Source organism: Triturus cristatus, chromosome 6, assembly GCF_964204655.1.
Source record: "Triturus cristatus chromosome 6, aTriCri1.1, whole genome shotgun sequence".
Taxonomy (NCBI): Eukaryota; Metazoa; Chordata; class Amphibia; order Caudata; family Salamandridae; genus Triturus; species Triturus cristatus.
Genome location: NC_140589.1, coordinates 548666358 through 548687610, shown reverse-complemented (window position 1 = coordinate 548687610; position 21253 = coordinate 548666358).

Below are 21253 nucleotides of genomic sequence, written 5' to 3'. Positions count from 1 at the left end.
TGTAAATCTACTGCTCACCAGGGAAGTCTGCTGCTGGTATTGAAAGTGCATGTTTCAGTCTGCATGTCAGAATTTTTTCATGAAATAGAACAGGATTTGAGAAGTCATTCAAAATGTGCCCTAATTTTTCTTTATGCAGCACTAATCATACTTTCTATGGCAACGTGACCCCCCTCATTGTGTTCCTTTTTTAAATTAAATGTTGTAAGAGTTACCACTTTATTCCAATCAAGATGGCTTCAGATGTGCCATACGTTTGTCATAAGTAGGACTGTTAGCGCTCTAGTTGTCTCTTAGGACACTCTGGGAAGCTGCAGTAGAACACAAAGGAATCAACTGACAGTCTCTGCCCTTGTTGGATGTATATGTTTTACTGAGAATGTCAGACTTCATTCTCACATGATTGAGAAAGATTATGTGAATTTACAGAAAATATGCTCTCAGGTTAGCTTATAGATCACCTTCCAAACCTCTGTGGGAAAAGCATGAAAAAATATTTTTCTCTCACACATGATATCCCTGCAGAAGGCTTTTTCACATGGTAAAATCACCTTAGAACACACCAGAATTCCTAAAATTAGTATGATACCATCAACAAATGATTTATAATGTAACTAAAGTCTTAAAACCTTCTATTAACTGCAATGCTTTTTAATGAGGTACTATCATGTATATTGGTCCCAAGATGGCTGCCAACACTTCTTGGATGAAGTGCTGACAGCCAATCAGATCTCACGATGAGATGTGTGGCTAAGCTCCGCCCAGATATATATGTGATTTTCATTTTCTCAGGAACTACTGAACAGATTCACACCATTTAAGCAAAAGGCAAGAATCTGAACTGAGGACTTGGCTAAAGGTCCTATGGGAAATTGCATGGGGAAAACACGTTTTGGGACCCCCATTTTTTCTCGGCCCCTACTACACGAATCATCCCGAGACTTTCAGGATAGGAGCGGACCGGAGCTGGCCAAAAATTCTGAAAATGTCTTGAAGATTTGTCAATCGACGCCAAAGTTACTGGGAATATAATGGTGCGGATTTCCTATGGAAAATAGGTCCTAACTATTACCGCCAGTAGGTAATATAGATATAGGACCTATTTTCCATAGGAAATCCACAACATTCTATTTGGAATAACTTTGGCGCCGATTGACGAATCTTTGCGAAATATTCCAAACTTTTGGCCCGCTCTGGTCCGCTCCTATCCTGAAAACTTCACGGTGATTCATCAAGCGGGGGCCAAGAAAAAAGGGGGTCCCAAAACACATTTTCCCCATGCATTTTCCCATAGGACCTTTTGACGCAGCTACAGCCCGAACTGCTGAACGGAATTACACCAAATTTGGCAAAGAGGTAGTCCTCAGTTCAGACTCGTGCCTTTTGCTTAAATGGTGTAAATCCGTTCAGTAGTTCCTGAGAAAATCAAAAGTAAAATCATAGATAAATCTATGGCCTCGGAGGATCCATGCACCCTCCCCGCACACAGCGCGCACCCTGCCGTGCACGAGCTGTATTCTAATTGGCTGACAACACTCCAGATAAGGAAGTGTTGGCAGCCATCTTGTGCCTCGGTAGAACCGAGACACAAGAAACCTATAAAAAAAACATGCAAAATGCGACAAGGGGGCAGGGTAGAAACACCCTGACCCCCTAGGCCTGCTCAGGGGGTCCCACAAGGACCCCCAGGGCCAAAAAAAGCATTTAAAAAAAAAAAATCTTCAAGATACGTGCACCCAGTGCGAATTTCGGCCAAAAATTTTAAAAAAAGAAGCACGGGGCTCCCGCCCTTCTTTGGTAATTGGTCCCCGGGGGCAGAATTTAAAAAAGTGTGCACACTGCCCCGGGGACCGCCACCCTCCGGGGCTCAAAGATAGTATATTCAGGGGGGCTCACGGCCCCCCCGCAGCCCCGGGGACCGCCACACACTGGGGCTTTTTGAAAATGGGTGGGGGGGCTACACAGCCCCCCTTCTAAAAAAAAAGAAGGAGAAAAAAAGACCGGGATCGGGCAAGAGGCCACGCCCCCTCCTTTCACCATTCTGCAAATGCACCCCCTGGCGCGTTTGCAGAGGGGGAACTAATTCCCCTTGAATACTGGGGGTCCCTGGGGGCCAACTAGCCCACCAGGAACCTCCAGTATGCGCCAGGGGGCTGCGTTGCAGAGAGGTGTAATGAGGCCACGCCCCTTTTTACACCTCTCTGCAACACAGCTCCGTGGCGCTTACTGGAGGTACCTGGTGGCCTAGCTGGCCGCCAGGAGACCTCAGGATTTAAGGGGACTTAATCCCCCATCTTAAAACATGCCACGGGGCGCATTTGCACAGTGGTGAAGGTAGGGGGCGGGGCCTGAAGTGATACTGTGCAAACACGCCCTTTGGTGCATTTTAAGGTGGGGAATTCATCCTTCTTCAATCCAGAGGTCCCCTAGGGGCATCCTAGCCCACCAGGTACCTCGATTAAGCGCCACGGAGCTGCTTTGCAGAGTGTTGTAATAAGGGGCGTGGCCTCTGAACACCTCTCTGCAATGCAGCTCCCTGGCGCATACTGGAGGTACCTGGTGGGCTAGTTGGTTGCCAGGGGACCTCAGGAATCAAGGGGACTTAATCCCACAACTTAAAACTCGCCACGGGGTGCGTTTGCACAGTGGTGAAGGTAGGGGGCGGGGCCTGAGGTGATATGTGTGCAAACACGCCCTCTGGCACGTTTTAAGTTGGGGAAATAATTCCTCTTCAATCCAGAGGTACCCTAGGGGCCAACTAGCCCACCAGGTACCTCCAGTAAGCGCCACAGAGCTGCTCTTGTCTAAAAAGGTGCTTGGCCTCTGAACACCTCTCTGCAACGTAGCACCTCAGGCCCCGCCCCCTTCCTTCACAATTGTACAAATATTCCTCTAAAATCAGCCGAACTACGAATTCCGATTTACTCACCTGTTATCAGGAGAGAACCCAGGGCTGCATCTTTTAGCCCAGCACTGACCCTGAAAAGTAATTCTAAGCGTACTTACCAGTAACTTGTATTTCCTTCCACAGGAATCCATTGTGTGGTTTTCACCAGAAAAGTTTCTAAGTGTCCAGTTTTGAAACGTACAAATATTCCTCTAAAATCAGCCGAACTACGAATTCCGATTTACTCACTTGTTATCAGGAGAGAACCCAGTGCTGCATCTTTTAGACCAGCACTGACTCTGTAAAGTAATTCTAAGCGTACTTACCAGTAACTTGTATTTCCTTCCATAGGAATCCATTGTGTGGTTTTCAGCAGAAAGGTTTCTAAGTGTCCATTTTTGAAACATACAAAAATTCCTCTAAAATCAGCCGAAATACGAATTCCGATTTACTCACCTGTTATCAGGAGAGAAGCCAGGGCTGCATCTTTTAGCCCAGCACTGACCCTGAAAAGTAATTCCAAGCGTACTTACCAGTAATTTGTATTTCTTTCCATAGGAATCCATAGTGTGGTTTTCACCAGAAAAGTTTCTGTGTCCATTTTTGAAACTTACAAATATTTTTCTAAAATCAGCCGAACTACGAATTCCAATTTACACACCTGTTATCAGGAGAGAACCAAGTGCTGTATCTTTTAGACCAGCACTGACTCTGAAAAGTAATTCTAAGCGTACTTACCAGTAACTTGTATTTCCTTCCATAGGAATCCATTGTTTGGTTTTCACCAGAAAAGTTTCTAAGTGTCCAATTTTGAAACGTACAAATATTCCTCTAACATCAGCCGATCTACGAATTCCGATTTACTCACCTGTTATCAGGAGAGAACCCAGGGCTGCATCTTTTAGCCCAGCACTGACCCTGAAAAATAATTGTAAGCGTACTTACTAGTAACTTGTATTTCCTTCCATAGGAATCCATTGTGTGGTTTTCAGCAGAAAAGTTTCCAAGTGTCTATTTTCACAAACTAAAAATATTCCTAAAAAATCGTCTGTATGACTTAAACACATTCTTTCAACTGTTTACAGGAGATTGGCCAGTGGTGTAAAAAAAAGTAACGATAACACTACTTACCTGCTAAGTGAATTTTCTGCCATAGGATAACATTGGTGATTCTATGTGAAAAGTGTCAACTTTTAAAATACAATAATATTCCTTAAAAATCACTACTGTAACCAAAAGGCTTTTACTCAACTGTTTACAGGAGATGTCCAAGAACTGAATCTAGGATCCAGTCCTCTGGTTAGAAAAGTAATCCATAAAGTAACTAATTGCATTTGACTAGAAATTCACATTGAGCTCAATGTTGCATTGTGTTTGAAATTGTGTTGCCCATTTCAACAACTGTAACTACTGTACTTAAAAGTCTATTGCCTATTTGCAAAGTATTTAAACTAAAGTAATTCATTCTGAGAAAGTATATTTTGTATTGTAATGTATAATGTAATTAAAAAATAAAATATCTAAAAATAAACAGTTTACAAAATGTAGTAAATCAGTATCAAAATAATCAGTATAACAATTAATACATACAAAATTGTAATTTACAAAACCTTTGAAATTCACTGAAAAAACCATAGGTTTCAGGCCTGATATAGTTAGGAATTAGCATTAAAAAATCCTTTGAAATTCACTGAAAAAACCATAGGTTTCAGGCCTGATATAGTTAGGAATTAGCATTTAAAAAACCTTTGATATTCACTGAAAAAAACATAGGTTTCAGGCCTGATATAGTTAGGAATTAGCATTTAAAAACCCTTAGAAATTCACTGAAAAAACAATAGGTTTTAGGGGTGTTATAGCTAGCTGGACATTTCACTCGAACAAAACCATTGAAATTCCTCCGATATAGTTAGTTGTACTAACTACATCTTGCGCGCCCGCAGTCCACTGCTGATGATGTCACATATTACATCATTCATGACATGGTCAGTGACATCACTGATGACATCTCAAATGACATCACTGATGACATCACTGATAACATCATCCAGTGAATGTGGTTTGGTTTGTTATTTAAATATGTATTATATATCTAGCAATTTGCAGTGAAGAATGAGTGGATATATACATATAAATATCTGGATGGAGGATTTAGTAGCAGTGTGATTGACTGTTAACTTGAGTAATTTATAGTGTCTCACTAAATATATTGGATAGTGACTAAACTGTGTCAATATCTGTATCACTTTGTCAGTTGTTGTGTAAACTGCTGCACTAGTTGGTTACTAGCTACGTGAAAGTCTATATTATTTATTGATTAGTTAACTGAGTATTTTCTATGGGAGAGTGAATGTGTGTGTGGTTCGGTGGGGAGTGTGTGACTGCCCAAAGATTTGTGAATAGTTGATTCAGTAGGTATATGAAGTTAAAACTACATGTTATAACAGTTGTTTTGGTGAGTGAATATCTTTATGTGTGTGGCCATGAGCAAATATATGTCTCAATGGTACATGTCCAACAAACTAGAAAAATAAAAGCCAGTGTATGTGTCAGTTGTTGTATATAAATAAGTTTACATAAGACTCAGTGATTGTATGAGTGACTGTATGGATAACTGTATACTTGTAATAGTGTTTTTGTAACACACTAAGTATGAATTATTATCTATATGAATAGATTAAGTGGTGTTTGTATAAGTGTATAGCTAAGTAAAAGTAAGTATGATCCATTGTTAAGTGAGTAGGATGACTTCATAAGAAATTGGGACGTGTGATGGTGTGTAATGTTGATGTAGGTGTATAAGTATATTTGATAGTGTTCTATTGATCATTGACAGCATGTATGAGTGAATCTATAGGTAAGTGATTACATGTGTGTATAGATCTAGGAATCACTGAGTGGGTGTTTAGAAACTTGTATTGGTGTGTCAGTGGTTTTAAATCTGGCACTCTGTATTTTACAGTGAGTGATGAAAGGTTATACTAGTGTATGGTGAGGTGTATCTGATTGTCACGTGGATGGTGTCATCAGTGATGTCATCAGTGATGTCATTTGAGATGTCATCAGTGATGTCACTGACCATGTCATGAATGATGTAATATGTGACATCATCAGCAGTGGATTGCGGGCGCGCGAGATGTAGTTAGTACAACTAACTATGTCGGAGGAATTTCAATGGTTTTGTTCCAGTGAAATGTCCAGCTAGCTATAACACCCTTAAAACCTATTGTTTTTTCAGTGAATTTTTAAGGTTTCTTAAATGCTAATTCCTAACTATATCAGGCATGAAACCTATGTTTTTTTCAGTGAATATATATATATATATATTCAGAAAAAAACATAGGTTTCAGGCACGATGACATTACTGATGACATCATCCAGTGACTGTGTTTTTCTTTAAAGTTTAAATATGTATTATATATATATATATGTATATATATATATATATATATATATATTCACTGAAAAAACCATAGGTTTCACACACGTTATAGTTAGCTGGACATTTCTCTCATAAAAAACCATTGAAATTCCCCCGTTATAGTTAGTTCAGCTAACTATAACTCGCGCACCCGCAATCCACTGCTGATGATGTCACATATTACATCACTCATGACATGGTCAGTGACATCACTCATGACATCACTGATGACATCTCAAATGACATCACTGATGACATCACTGATGACATCATCCAGTGAATATGTGATTTTCTTAAAATTTTCAATATCTTTTATATATATAGGGAAAGGCCTGTTAAAGAATGAGTGGGTGTTCAAGTGTGTAAAGGGATGATTTTCTGTGTTGCGTAACTGACTCGATAAGTGAGTCGTTTAACTGCATCTTACTTCAGACTAGTGACTAAACTGTATAAATGTTTGTATGTGTCTGTGTGTTGGTGTATAAGTGGCGGCATGGTTTTGTGAATAGCTATATAAGTGTCTATATGAGTTATTGATTGCTTGTCTGAGTATCTGTATGAGTTCCTGAGTGTTTGTGTGGGTAAGGTGTGTGTGACTCTGTGCATAGATGAGTGAGTGGGTGATTCTATGAGTGGATGTTTTTAAAAGTGCATCTGTGATGGACTGTATGGTTGAGTGAGTGTATGTATGGCTGTGTTATGGATTGAATGTATATCTCAGTGGTACATTTGTGACTAACTACATATGTGAAAGGCAGTATATATGTGTGTAAGAGTATATAAGTGGCTAGATGTGAGAATGTGTGATTGTGACAGTGACTGTATAGATGAGTGTGTGCTTTTGTCAATGATTCTAATAGAGTATAAAAATGTGATACTATTTTTGTGAGCAAGGGAACTTGAGTGTGTATAACTGCATAGGTGAGTAAATGGCAGTGTGATTATTTGTATGAATGACTAGGTGTGAGAGTACCTATATGGATGATTGGTAGTGTGTGAGTGTCTATATAGGTGTGTGTATAAATTAATATGATACTTTTTTATGGAGTGACTGTAACTATGAGTGACTTTACAGGTGAGTGTGTGGAGGTGTATGAAGACATAAAAGTTAATATGTGGGTATGCAGTTATTGGTATTGCATTATTTATGGATATGAGAATGGAACTCTGTAATTTTGATTTGGTATATCAAAGGTTTTATAAGGGTGTGAGAAGATGTGGTAATTTATCACATTGATGACGTCATCAGTGATGTCATCAGTGATGTCATTTGAGATGTCATCAGTGATGTCATGAGTGATGTCACTGACCATGTCATGAGTGATGTAATATGTGACATCATCAGCAGTGGATTGCGGGTGCGCGAGTTATAGTTAGCTGAACTAACTATAACGGGGGAATTTCAATGGTTTTTTTATGAGAGAAATGTCCAGCTAACTATAACGTGTGTGAAACCTATGGTTTTTTTAGTGAATTTGCAAGGTTTTTTAGATTCTAATTCCTAACTATAACGTGTGTGAAACCTATGGTTTTTTCAGTGAATTTGCAAGGTTTTTTAAATGATAATTCCTAAATATAACGTGTGTGAAACCTATGTTTTTTTCTGTGAATTTGCATGTTTTTTTAAATTCTAATTCCTAACTATAATGTGTGTGAAACCTACGGTTTTTTCATTGAATTTGCTTTTTTTTTACATCATTTTTTTTCTTTTTCTTTTTTTACTTTAAACACTATGCTACCTATGTATATATTCATGGATTTAAAGCATTCTTTAATATAGAAAGATTCACCTTTTTAAAATAAATGGTTGGATATAGTTGTATAACATAGTTAATATCTTCAACAAACCTTTATCTTTTTTTTAATTTATTTTTTGTAAAATTTTTTCACCGTGCGTGTACGGTAAGCTTACCGTAAGCGCACGCTTCGCTTTATGTACGGTGAGCGTACGTAATATTTATACTCTGTGTGCGCATGCTTACGCAATTTGCGGACGCGTCCGTACTTCCTACGCGACGCGTAAGCGCATTCATTATACGCGTGCGCGCACGTTACGCGGAAGTGCACGAGCGTGCCTGTAATGCGCATGCGCGCGTGCGTGTGTCTTTCATACGCGCATGCGTACTTTTACCGTACGCGCTCGGTAAGCTTAACGTGCGCGTACAGTTGGTCATGTGATCAAGAAACAACACTTTTGATTGGTTTAAACTACTTTCAGTTCCAGAATGTTCCTACACCACACCCATTCCCCTCATTACTGCTTGTGATTCCCTAGGAGAAGGAGCTGAATTGTCTTTGGGATACAATGGCAGAGCAGCAGTCCTCTTCTGAGAGTGAGCAGGGCAGCAGCATCATCAGACAGAGAAGGAGGAAACAAAAGAATTATTTTGTTTGGGAATATTTCACATTTCCAGAGGGGCAGAAAAAGGTAAATGCTCCATTAGTCACCTGCACACTTTGTGACCGTGTGTTATTTAGAGGGAATCCAAGGAAGAAGTATTCCATTGGAAATTTCTCTATGTTTAGACACATTAGGGATGTACATCCCGGGACTTTTGCTCGACATACTGAAGCAAACCCTTCAGTAAGTCACCCGAGCACATCCGCAGAAGCTCAGCCGAGTACATCTTCGGCAGCTCAGCCGAGCACTTCCTCTGCGGTAGGAGCATCACCCTCTTCTGCTCCTGTGGAAAGGAACCCTCGATTTCAGAGGGTACAAATGAGGTGCACCAGATGTTATGGTCTAATTGTTCATGGGGAGACCAGTATTTCCCTAATAAACAATAAGATAGACCAGCACATCTGTGGTCCTTGTTAATATTCCCATTCTTTCTTTCCTCTGTCCCTGTATTAACACAACGGCTCTTTTAAGAGCCAACCTTACCTCACAACTTTTTTTGTAATTTTTTTAATTAATTTTTTTTATTTTATTTTTTACCGTGCGCATTTTTTTTTTCTTTTTTTTTAAACAAATTTTATTTTTTCACCCTACAAGGTCCTTGAGGGAGTACAATGGAAATGAGAAAAGCAGAGAGAGGAGAAGTGAAAAAAAGGGAGCATGAAACTAAATGTGTGATAAATACAGAAATTTCACACTTACCTGACCAACAAAATAACGTATTTATCAATAAATGGTTTATTTAAATTGCTAGAAAAAAGGTTTATTTTTTCCTAAATTTTCTTTCTCAATCTGAAAAAAAGAAAAAAGTATTAATATTTAATAATACATTTTAGAATACAGTACACATATTTTCATATATTAAAAACAATTGTTTGCCCTTTTTTTGCTGTTTTCAGAATATATTGCATTTCACTGTAAATCGTGAAAGCAATTGCATTCATCACTTAACAGCGGGCAAAAAAAAATAACAATCTGAAAGATTGTTTAAAAAAAGCCCAGAATCTCTACTCACTAAAATATACCTTTATAGAAATGTAACATATTCTTTAAAAATATCATCTAAGAACAATAAATATTTCCAATAAATATCGTCTGAAAAGTTTTGTTGCATAAGCATAATCACCAAAATAAAATGAGTCAAAGAAGTCCACAATGCAATTTGTTACCTTTCCTTTAGGCCAAATGGTAATCTTTAAATTCTTTTTTGATGACATTTCCAATGGTAATCCAATAAAATTGCAAAAATGATTTGTACAGATGTTGCAATTTCTATCTAAAATTTTGGTTTCAGAAAAATTAAATAGGAATTTGCTAAATCAAAAGGCAAACGTTGCTTAAAAAACGATTGAGAATCATTACACAGTGTCCAGCCTTTTGTCACATTTAAGATAAACTGTGTAATGACCAGAAGTTACAGTAGGCCCATCATGGAAAATTATTGCAACTGTAACAAAAGTTTTTCCTGAAATTGATAATTGCTGTCCTATAAACTTCTTTATTAAAGTGTCCAATTTTGAACCATCAGCTCTACAACGTTGCATCATTAAAATTACATACTGTCCGTATTTCTTTAAAAGTAACGTTGAAAACATGTCAGATAGATTTACATTCACAGCATTCCATGCTATAATTGGCATCTTTAACTAATTTACTAAAACTCACTGATTTAATCTCTGGCAATGTTAAATAGATAAACCTTTCTGAATCAACATTAGAGCTGCATGTGTAGAAACAGTTTTCACAAGTATGTTCCCATTTATAAGAGAGACCGAACATATTCTCAACATCTATGCCTTCATCTTCCAGTACCATAAGGACATACATCAAGAATTCCTGTGCATCTTGCTGGACATTTTGAGTAAACTGTGTACGTCCTGAACATACATCTAAAAGTTTTCTAATTTCAGTAGCACTTTCTATTTTAGTTTTATCAACACTCAGCTTCTCATGAAGGAGACTTAGCACAGAACATAATCTTTTTTCTTTATTTACTATTATTTGCTCTTGCAAACTTTCAAAATAAAATACAACAACAACCTCTTCAACATTGTCCTTTTTCTTTTTGCTTGCAATCACATGACTCTCTTTTTGTTTTGTCTTCTCTACATCCTCATTACAGATATTCTCAAATCTCCTTTTCCGAGAAACAACACGTTTTTCCAACACAGGATACTGACCTAAATGAGGAGCATAGGTTCTTCTTAATCTATTATACTCCTTTACACAATTTGCATCTGCACTAACTTTTGAGTCATCAAAGTCTATCATGAATAAACCAGATAATGTTTTCACTCGTGACAAAGCAACATATGCCATACCTTCTTTGAACACAGTAGAACTAATGTTTACAAAAGCACTATCAACAGTTAATCCTTGAGACTTGTGAATAGTTACAGCATATGCTAGAGAAAACGGAAACTGCTTCCTACGTACATATAAGTCTTTTACAAGCAAAAAACGGACTGAACAACGACTAATCTCTTTAACCTCTTCAATCTGATCAAATTTTATTTTTAAAAATTCAATCCCATCTTTTTTCTGGTACTTCACAAAACCCACAACTTTACCCATAGCTCCATTCACTAAACCTTTTTCAACATCCAAATTTCTCCTTAAAAATACTCGACAGTTCATGCAAAGATATAGATTTTTTTCTAATCCAGCTGTTTTCGAAATGTTCTTCTCTAGAGAATCCAATTTATTTTTCAGTTTGCCTGTTAATGTAATAGTAATTCCTTCATGCTGAATTTTGTCCACTGCTTCCATTTTCTTAATCTCTTCCTTTTCCAATTTCAAAAGTTCCTCATTAAATATCGAGCATTCACGTAGTGTTGGCATTAAGCAGATTACGGTATTATTTTCTGCAATGTTCTTGTATATTTTCTCTGCAACTATTTCTTCCTTTGGAAATAAATTATGTAGCAACCGACTCTGTAATGCTTTTCTGCCAACTTCTGTGAGTAGTCTAATTCTGATATCTTTCAGAATACTTGTATAATCTTCATCATTTGCTTGCCTCATATTGGTAGTAAGTTCTTTGTACTCAAAGAACGACCAAATATTCGCATTACCAATGCTTCCTAATGACTTCTTCGTGTCTTCATGTGTCACAGTATTAAACACTGGTTGTCCTTTAACTGGAGTAAGCCGTAGAAGATCCCCAAAAACTATTACATGTTTTCCACCAAATACCACGTCATAGTCTCTCTTTAGAATTTGCTGCATTCTTAAATGCACAAAGGCAAGCATTAAGTTTGATACCATGCTTACCTCATCAATAATGAGAATTTGCATCTTCTTCAACACTCTTGAAACTTCGAAGCATGCTTCTCCTGTAAGCTTGTGATATTCTATTTTGTTCTCATGCTCCACTGGTAACATTAGCAAGCGATGTAAGGTAATTCCTTTTATGTTATATGCTGCAAACCCAGTTGGAGCAGTAACAACACAAGACAAAGTTGAATCTGTGTTTTGCTGTAGGTAGCTTCTGATGACTTTAATTAGGAAACTTTTTCCAGTTCCAGCTTGTCCACTCACATACATCCTGATTGGTTCAAATGATGTGCATGTGCACTCTTTATTTTCATGTAGTAATCCGTGATCAATTTTTTTTCTGACTTCTTCATAAATTTGTTGTTGTTCTTCATTCAGTTGTTGTTCCAAATTTGGTAAGTCTATTAAATCTTCTTGAGCTTGATTCATAGCCGTTTCCACTTCATTCATGGCTATTGCAGCTTCATTTTCTACGATTGGTTGTCCTAGGGGATCTTGACTGAGCGTTCCAGAACTTTGGCTGTCTTGAGAACTGTCTCTAGCTACTTTAGCTGCAATTGTTGTTTCCTGTTCAATTTCTTCAAGTACTGCATTCAATCGTATCTTTACATGCATTAAATGAATCCTCATAGCTTTGAAATTCACCAAGTAGTTCGTCCTCTGTACGCATGGTTTAAACAGCTGTAAAAGTGCCAAGTAGTAAAATTCCTTTTTGTCAGTAGTGTCGCAACTCAGCTTCCTATGATTAATCAAACTTCCTTTTGTTTGCTTCACCAAACATCCTTCCTCACCAATGACTTTATATTTTCCATTTTTGATGTCTTCTGTGGCTTTCCGTGAAAAAATGTAGTTCTGCAGCACTTCATAGAGACACATATTCTCAAGATGACAACTTCTTTTTGGGTAATACGTGTCCAACATGTTTGATTTCAAAATATCTGTACTTTCCGGGTCGTTCTCGGCCAAATATTCAATTTCTCCAACAGATTTCAGTACCCGATTTCGCATTGCTACAAGGCCTAAACTTACCCAAATTATTCTTCTTGATTTCGAGTACAGACTTGCAGATGATAACCTATCTGAGCATTCGTAGGATCCAATTTCTCGATGCGATAACATCTTTAAACTGAAACTGTATAGCTTCTTACTGACAGTTTTCTCGTGAGAAATCTCTTCCCACATTTCCTTCAATTCCGTTTTCTCAGATTTAGTAATGTACGATGTGACATACCGAGCAACAGCAATATAATTGTCTGCCACATGCTGAATATCCATGTTAGCATTCCACATGGATAAAATGACTGGGTTGTAGTCATTTATATATTTTGACTCTTCTTTTCTTCTTAGGTTGTACGTATTTTTTGGAGATTTTCTTGTAATAGTATGTCGCACAGCTGACATAAAACTGTTTACTCTTCCTTTTGAAAGAACAGGTCTGGGAAATCCAAATCGACATTTTGTGTAGAATTTATCTTTGCTCTTGTACTTCCGTCGACAGTATTTTCGACACCGATGACTTTGGAAACGTAAAACTTGCTCTTTTAACTTTTTCTCTTCTGTGCTTTTAGGTATAGCACATGTTGCATATTCTTCAATGAAAGATAAAACTGCATCATTAGAATCTGTTCCAAATTTTGGGGCGTCCTTGATCCACAACAGCATATGAATATGAGGAGCACCTCTTGCTTGGTACTCTTTTCTCCAAAAGAAATCCACAACTTCTCCAAGAGGTGGATTTTTTTTATTGCAGATGAAGGACATAATAGCCTCAAATCTATGATTGAAATATCTGCAAACATTAACCGGATCCAATGAGCACAGTTCTCCTGCTGTCTTGTATTCGATGTTTTTAATGTTTGAATTTGCCTCTCGAAGAAAATCCAGAAGATCATCCCAAGCGTACTCAGCACAGCTTAGGGTAAGGAACCATGTAGGAGTTCCTAAATTCCGTAACATACATTTCAATTCTCCATGGCGTCGGTACCAATATTCATTTGTCCCACGCTGACAAGCCATCAGATTGATCAATTGTGATTCCAAATGATCATCTCGCTGCTGCACTTTGTTCATAAAATCCTTAGCAGACACATTATGTAGATGTACTCCACTTTTTAAAATGTGGTTTACTGCATAAGATAGTGCAGACAAGTCACTTTCAAATAACAGATGGAACAAATAAGGAATACTTTGACGAAATCTGGGATCTTCTGCATATAATCTTGTAGTCCGATACTCAGAAGCAGGAATCTGGACTGGACGTTCATCGTATCGTCCACCTTCTCCTGTCGGAAACAGCTGGGGAAAACAACAAGCTTCCAAGCTCTCCTCCCATACACTCACGGGAGTTCCTTTGGCTTTTTTCATCTGAAACAGATCAATAGTGTTTGCCATAACTTCTTTTGAATGAAGAGGATGTATGCTGAAATGTTCATAAATTTCTTCTTCTTTTGACTTGTCCACTTTTTCAATTTGCCCAGTTGGTGTTTCTGTGTCTCCTAGTAAATCTTCTTCATCTTCATCTATATAAATTGATTCATACCATTTATTATTCCTTTTCAAATATAAATTTGCTCTTTGTACTTTCCGTACATCTACCAGCTCCTGCCAAATTTTCTTATTCTTTGTAGGTACACCATTAACCAGAATAACTAATGGTTCAGTTTCCAAAGTATCTGCATCAATAGTTTCCATATTTGTTTTCAAATCCAACGGCAAATAGACAACTCTTCCTTTTAAACCTCTCTGTAAATCTGAAGGAGGTAATTTACCGGTTTTGGGCTCCATACGTACTATAGTCTGGAACGGATGAACACATTGAATGAGTATAGACTCATACGTATTTAAATCAGAAAGTTCAGCAGGAATATCAACCAATTCTAAATTATTATGTACAGCTCTAGCAGGCATTTTATTTTCTTCTAACTTGTTATAACAGTATTTACAAATACGCTGATCTTCACCCAAATCAAAACAATTTTCAAGAAATATATATGTTGCAAAATCCTTCCACTTATAATTATCTTCTTCTTCACTTTTTTTGTAGAGATCAACATTCCTTGTTTGGATTTTATAATGGCTTCTCTGGCAACAAATATAAGTAATATTTGGTCTTTCAGTAGAGATGATAGCAAATGTTGTCATTTGATCTTCAAATTTCTTACTTACGGAGGGTTCTACATTCTCTTCCACATTTTCCTCAATAACTGTGTCATTACCTGCACTTGCTTGTTCCGGACCAAAGTAACTAAACTGAATTTCATCAGTAACCTTCTCAACATCTGATACAGTTCCACGGAACAGAGCCCTATTCAACTCATTTAATTTTAGTGCTGGACTTTTAGCAAAATACAATTTTCTAGCAAATTTTCTTATTTCAGTATGATGTACTGCCAGCATCCTAAAATGGTGAAAAACACTTTGACAAACTTTCCTAGATAGACAAGCCAGAGAGTGTCCTTGCAAACCAGTATTCTCTCTGACTCTGCATGGATCTAGTCTTTGAAGCACCTTAATCTTCTGTTTAACACTTTTTTTACTATATTCTCTTAAAAACTCACGTAATTTATCAATAGATTCCTGTCGCAAAGTAAAAATACTACTACAATTCCAAGTATACACTGGGGCTTTAGGACGTCTCCCCATAACCTCATCCGCCATCACTTCTTCCTCATTTCTTGGAACCATTTTCTCCTTTTCCATTATACAACCATCTTTCACTTCATAAGCTCAGCCACTGGTGTCAACTGCATGCAGCAAACTATTACTTTGAAGATAACTCTCTTCATTAAAAAATGGTTCAGTACTTGAACTATGCATCCATTCTCCTAAAAACACTTTACAAAAGTTATTTCTTTTCACTACTCTTTTCGCTTTGCTTTGTGACTTCATTACATTGACCATTTTTTCTAATGTACGCATCTTGTTCAAAATTAAAATGAATAGTTTTCTTTTTAATTCTATAGCCTTAGCTACAATGGCTTCAATATCTTTTTTTCTCTTGTAAAATTTCGCTTTTTTCTTATATTTTTTCACATCCTTATCAAATTGGACATCACTCTTCTCTGAAACATTTTTCTACGGATCTCTTTAAATGCTGTTTTTCTTTTTAAGTCAATCTTTATAGCTTCTGATTTTACATTAGCATTTAGTAAATTCTCACTTTTGTCCTGTTGTTTTCTACTTGAAACAGTTTTTCCAGTGGGGACATTTTTTAAATTTTGCCTTTTTTTAAAGATATTTTTAAAGAATTCCTTTGTCTGCTTACCAGAAGACTTTTTCTTTTTTCCAACATGAGCATCTTCAACTAACTTGGGTCCTCCAGATGTCTTCAAATATACATGATTTTTCTGTTCTTTTCTCTTTCTTGATTTTATAGGCATCTTAAATTTGCTTCACTGCTCTGCAGCAATACCTGAAAGAAACTAAAAAAAATACCTTTATGTAATTTAAATATATTACTATATTTTTTATGAGCTTTTCAAATCTTATAATACTATCTACCCCTTTCCTACAAGTGAAAAACACAATAAAACCAACACAAATTAAATCTCTAAGAACAATTCCTGTGTGCACACAGACTCTTGGTGTGATTCTAGGCAGAAAACGATATTTGATTTGCAATTCAAAAGCACACTTACTACTGTTTTTTTGCAAGTGATAATTACTATAACAGTCTGACACATTTTCCTTATAGTTTTCAGAAGCAGAAAAAAGAACATGTCCTAACAGCTACTTGAGACTATGACCCGGTGTAACCTGGGTAAGTGACTACACTCCAGCAAAGAAAATGAGCCTTGGTGATGTTGAATGTATTAGTGTCACTCACTCCAAACTGAAACACCACACAGTGCTGATTAGTAAGCATAACTGTGCCTGAGAAGCTGCTGGCTGTGTGCTAAGAGTGTACTTCTGGAGACTGTTTATTGTGAGGTGCAAGAGACATCTGCATTGACGCTTGCACAACTGCCTCATCACTAGATAGAAATATGTAAGAGTAGATGTGTGATAAGGGTTATTTTGAGTTTTGAACATGTGGGAACTAGATGACCCATTGCACGAGTGAAAGGAAAATCTACCATGTTGATTTCAAATATGTTAGCATTTGCCTCTCATTTGAGAGATACTGATTTGGGCTGAATGCTAACCAACACACTTCATGAAAACAAGCTTCCCCTTTCCTACGAATGCAATTCTAAAAGAACCAGAGTAATACGAATTAAATCTCTGACAACAATTCCTGTGTGCACACAGACTCATGGTGTGATTCTAGGCAGAAAACGAAATTTGATTGGCAATTTGAAATCACACTTACTACTGTGGTAGAGCAAGTGATAATTAGTCTAACAGTCTGACACATTTTCCTTATAGTTTAGAGAGGCAGAAAAGAGCACATGTCCAAACAGCTTTTTGAGACCATGAACATGTGTAACCTGGGTGACTGACTACACTCCAGCAAAGGTAATGAGCCTTGGTGATGTTCAATGCATTAGCGTTACTCACTCCTACCTAAAACACCACACAGTGCTGATTAGTAAGCATGACTGAACAGGAGAAACAGCTAGCTCTCTGCTAAGAGTATGGTTCTGGAGACTGTCTACTGTCAGGTGCAAAAGAGCTCTGCATGGACCCTTACATAACTGCATAAACACTGTAAACATGTATGTAAGACTACATGTGTGGTAAGGGTTAATATGAGTTTTTAGCATGTAGCAACTACATGACCCATTGCACGAGTGGAAGGAAAATCTACCATGTTGATTTCAAATATGTTAGCATTTGCCTCTCATTTGAGATACTGATTTGAGCTGAATGCTAACCATCACATTTCCAGAAAACAAGCTTCCCCTTTCCTACGAATGCAATTCTAAAAGAACCAGAGTGACATGAGATAAATCTCTGACAACAATTCCTGTGTGCTCACAGACTCATGGTGTGATTCTAGGCAGAAAACGAAATTTGATTGCCAATTTGAAAGCACACTTACTACTGTTTTTTTTGCAAGTGATAAGTACTCTAACAGTCTGACACATTTTCATTACAGTTTTCAGAAACAGAAAAGAGCACATGTCCAAACAGATTTTGGAGACCATGAACATGCGTAACCTGGGTGACTGACTACACTCCAGCAAAGGAAATCAGCCATAGTGATGTTGAATGTATTAGCGTTACTCACTGATACCTGAAACACCACTCACTTGTGAATACTAAGCATGATTCTACAGGATAAACAGCTGGGTGTGTGCTAAGAGTCTGCTTCTGCAGACTGTGTATTTTCAGTTGCAAGAGACATATGCATGAATGCATCCATAACAGCATAAACATTGTAGTAATGTATGTAAAAGTACATGTGTGGCAAGGGTTAATTGGAGTTTTGTATATGTAGGACCAAGTTCAGCAATTGCATGATTAGAAGCAAAATCTACTATATCATTTTGAAATGTATTAGCATTTGCCTCCCATTTGTGTGTTACTGATTTATGCTGAATGGAAACCATCATATTTACAAAAAAAAAGCTGACCCTTTCCTACAAATGCCATTCTTACAGAACCGGACCAACACAAATAAAATCTCTGACAACAATTAAAACATCCCCTTTCCTACCAATGCAATTCTAAAAGAACCAGAGTAACACGAAATAAATCTCTCACAACAATTCATGTGTGCACACAGACTCATGGTGTGATTCTAGGCAGAAAACAAAATTTGATTGCCAATTTGAAAGCACACTTTCTACTGTTTGTTTTGCAAGTGATAAGTACTCTAACAGTCTGACACATTTTCATTACAGTTTTCAGAAACAGAAAAGAGCACATGTCCAAACAGCTCTTTGAGACCATGAACATGTGTAACCTGGGTGACTGACTACACTCCAGCAAAGGAAATCAACCTTAGTTATGTTGAATGTATTAGCGTTACTCACTGATACCTGAAACACCACTCACTTGTGAATACTAAGCATGATTCTACAGGATAAACAGCTGGATGTGTGCTAAGAGTCAGCTTCTGCAGACTGTGTATTTTCAGTTACAAGAGACATATGCATGCATGCATCCATAACAGCATAAACATTGTAGTAATGTATGTAAAAGTACATGTGTGGCAAGGGTTAATTGGATTTTTGTATATGTAGGACCAAGCTCAGCAATTGCATGATTAGAAGCAAAATCTACTATATCAATTTCAAATGTGTTAGCATTTGCCTCCCATTTGTGTGTTACTGATTTATGCTGAATGGAAACCATCATATTTACAAAAAAAAGCTGACCCTTTCCTACAAATGCCATGCTTACAGAACCGGACCAACACAAATAAAATCTCTGACAACAATTAAAACATCCCCTTTCCTACCAATGCAATTCTAAAAGAACCAGAGTAACACGAAATAAATCTCTCACAACAATTCCTGTGTGCACAGAGACTCATGGTGTGATTCTAGGCAGAAAACAACATTTGATTGCCAATTTGAAAGCACACTTACTACTGTTTTTTTTGCAAGTGATAAGTACTCTAACAGTCTGACACATTTTCATTACAGTTTTCAGAAACAGAAAAGAGCACATGTCCAAACAGCTCTTTGAGACCATGAACATGTGTAACCTGGGTGACTGACTACACTCCAGCCAAGGAAATCAACCTTAGTGATGTTGAATGTATTAGCGTTACTCACTGATACCTCAAACACCACTCACTTGTGAATACTAAGCATGATTCTACAGCATAAACAGCTGGGTGTGTGCTAAGAGTCTGCTTCTGCAGACTGTGTATTTTCAGTTACAAGAGACATATGCATGCATGCATCCATAACAGCATAAACATTGTAGTAATGTATGTAAAAGTACATGTGTGGCAAGGGTTAATTTGAGTTTTGTATATGTAGGACCAAGCTCAGCAATTGCATGATTAGAAGCAAATCTACTATATCAATTTCAAATGTGTTAGCATTTGCCTCCCATTTGTGTGTTACTGATTTATGCTGAATGGAAACCATCATATTTACAAAAAAAAAGCTGACCCTTTCCTACAAATGCCATTCTTACAGAACCGGACCAACACTATTAAAATCTCTGACAACAATTCCTGTGTGCACACAGACTCATGGTTTGATTCTAGGCACAAAACAGTATTCCTCAGTGATACCAGTACACCTTAACTTATGGTGAAAACATACTCCATAATATTTTACAAGTTCAAGACAGTTAAATATCTCCCAAACCACAAAATGTAAACACAACTTTTAAAGCAGAATCACAATTCTAATATTTATATCAAAAATCACCACATACATCCCCTCTCAAACTCATATCTCACCTTTAAAATTAGTTAGTTGAGAAAGAAATGTGGCACTCAAACAGCAGATTATCAGAGTCAGAATCTCAGAGCTGTACACCTCTCTCCTCTCACCAGAACCAGTAAATGGCAATGTTTCCCTCTCTTTTTTCACACATATACATGTTAATTACAAATCTCAGTGCTTTCCACATTTTTTCAAATGAAATCACACATTTCTATTTGTTGAAAACTTCAACCCTTTTCCAAATGAACCCTTCCCCCAACTTGACTTCTGCCTGCTACCATAGCAACAGCTCATGGAACACTGGTGTGAGCAGAGAGGTCAGAAGTTCAGCACACAATGTTTCAATTCCAAAGAGCAAGAGTGCTTCACCTGTCAAACCTAACATCAAATCCAAATTAATCTTCTGTGGGAACACAATTTTCTGAACCAATACAAAACATGCTTCTAAAAATGTACACATACAGCCTAGTTTTAACTGTAAAATGGTTTGAATCAGCCAATGAGTTCTTTTTATTAAAAAAAATATGTATGCCTCCATTTTACAACTGTCTTTCATTTCATATTGCCATTCTACTGAAAGACACCTCCTGAGTGCATCCAGATCTCCTTGAAAGATGTTCACAGTGTGGATTGTAGGTCACAGCTATGTCTTCTGGAGTGAAAAGTATGCAGAAAAAAGAGGTATGGTGAGAGACCTTGCTTTGCCAAATGTAGACATTAAATGGATTGGTCAGAGAGGGTTAAAGTGGCACCAATTAATGCCTTTGGTGAAATCTTTTCTACACCTCCAACAGCCTAACCCTATTATTGTGCACTGTGGTGGAAATGACCTAGGCACTTTAACTGGGGTAGGTCTGGAAATGCTTGTTAAGGACACCTTTGTGCAATTAATGTCGCTTTTTCCTCAATCTGCCTTTGTATATTCGAATATATGCCAAAGGCAAAAGTGGAACTGGTCCAACCAATTTTGTCCACAG